This window comes from Arvicola amphibius, chromosome 6, assembly GCF_903992535.2.
Source record: "Arvicola amphibius chromosome 6, mArvAmp1.2, whole genome shotgun sequence".
Lineage (NCBI taxonomy): Eukaryota > Metazoa > Chordata > Mammalia > Rodentia > Cricetidae > Arvicola > Arvicola amphibius.
The window spans coordinates 734532-736688 of record NC_052052.2 but is presented as its reverse complement, the minus strand read 5'-3'; positions in this window follow the sequence as shown (position 1 = coordinate 736688).

Genomic DNA, 2157 nt, shown 5'->3' with positions numbered 1-2157 from the left:
CCCAGAAAGTCGAGAGTACTCTTGTGCAATCCAAAATATGTTTCTAATTTGAGAAAAATAAAAATGATGAATCAGAGGAGATGAAAGAGAATAAAGACGCACAAGGGAGTCACATAAACTGCTTGCTGCCTTTAGAACACACAAAACAAGTGGCTGTGACCCAGCTCCCTCCATGGTCACTTCACATCTGTCCAAGTGATGTCTCCTGCGTTTTATTTCCTAACACTGGAAAAGCGTAAACAAAGATGATGCTAACAGTGGAAACCATGCCTGTTCTCTTTCCCTGAGTCCCTACGTAAGCCATACTGTCCTTGAGGTCTGCAGCCTTCTTCAGTCTTCCTCCTCCTCTGTAGCTTTGGAGCCTGTCCTGGAACTCTCTCTGTAGACCAGCCTGGCCTCAAATTCACAGAGGTCCGCCTGCCTCTGCCTCAGGAGTGCTGGGATTAAAGCCGTGCGCTGCTACCACTGCCCGGCTCGTTCAGTCTCCTTCGTCCTGAGACTAAGCAGGGGTCAACAGCCTTTTTCAATTCTCCTCTATTTTTTTCCCCTCAACAAAGAAACATATGGCCTACCTATGGGGAGGCCTTTTCGTCTCTTCATTTTCTTCTTTTCTCGCGCTCTTTAGTGCTAAGGCTAGAGCTAGGCTGTTGCTCTTCTCTGAGCTATACCCCCCAACCTGTTTTCTTAGTTTATAAATGTCTTGGCTCGCCCCATGAATTAGAACCTTAGCATCATGCTAAATGTGGACAGACAGTTCCAACCACAATTCAGAGTGTAGTAGATTTTAACTTTGGTGTCTCCTAAGAATGTTTTCCAGTTTTCTTGGGGGCTCTGATTCTGAGTTAGGTGACTGTTGAACTCTCTTGCTCACAAGTCCAAGTTGAGTTTGAAACCAGTCCAGTTGGCAAGTGTGTGTGTGTGCGGGGGGGGGGGGGGGTGTTTGTTCCCATTGTCTTTAGTTTCCATTTCTGGGACTCAAACTGCATTAAATTTCTATTGTTTAGACTTGGAGATAGCTGTGAATTTGTATTTGTTCAAGCAGTATTGGCACTTTGGAAAAGGCCACAGTTTAAGGTTGTAAGTCCCACATCAAAAAAAAAAAAAAAAAAAAAAGCAGCAGCAGCAGCAAGCCTGGTGGTGGTGACTTTAATCCCAGCACTTGGGAGGCAGAGGCAGGTGAATCTCTGTTAGTTCGAGACTAGCCTGGTCCGTAAGCGCTAGTCCAGGACAGGCACCAAAGCTACAGAAAAACCCTTTCTCAAAACCACCACCCCTCTTAAAAAAAAAAAAAAAGAAAAAGAAAAGAAAACCTTGTATATTGGTAATTGTCTGCAACGAAACCAAGTCATATTTGTTTTGCACCAAACAATACTAGAGAACTAAAATGTATCATAAAATGTATAATGTTTTATATTTTACCTATTTCAGTATTTCAGTGATTAGATTAATGCCTAGAATTCTGTAAAGTAATTCAGTGAGTCATGTAATAAATGGGTATTGTGAGTCATGTAATAAATGGGTATTGTGAAAGCCTCCTCATCTCATTTCTTTCCAAGCAGCCAATTTTCTTGTGAAAGAAAATAAATGTGAAATATGTAATTGTTTTGTGTAAGATTTTGTTTTGTTTTTGTGCTTTTCAGGGGAGGGGGGCAGGTTCAAGACAAGGTTTCTCTGTGTAGCCCTGGCTGGCCTCGAACTCATATCTGCCTGGCTGCTTCCAGAGTGCTAGAAGTAAAGGTGAGAACCACCACCACCACCACACTTTATTTTTTTTCCCCAAAACCCACAGATAACCTCACAAAGGCATGCAGAAGCAATTTTCATTTCTGCTCTCTGTTTCATAAGCTCTGATAAGCTTTTTGTGGAATCGTAGGGTTCCTTCAAGATCTCCAGTCTGTTGTAAACACGTGAGAAATACTGATCTAGTATCAGCTTTAAAATCTCACTGTAACGCTCTACCTGCCCTGCTTCAGCGTATCAGGACAAAATTACAATTTCGGAGATAATAACTTTGTAGTTCTACAATTAGAATGAACAGAAAACAAGAACAAAGAAGATGGTGGTACACACAAGAGGATCTCTCTGAGCTCGAGGCCAGGTCTACATACCGAACCCGGTCTCAGAGAAAATAACAAAACACCCAGTCACTTCAATAGG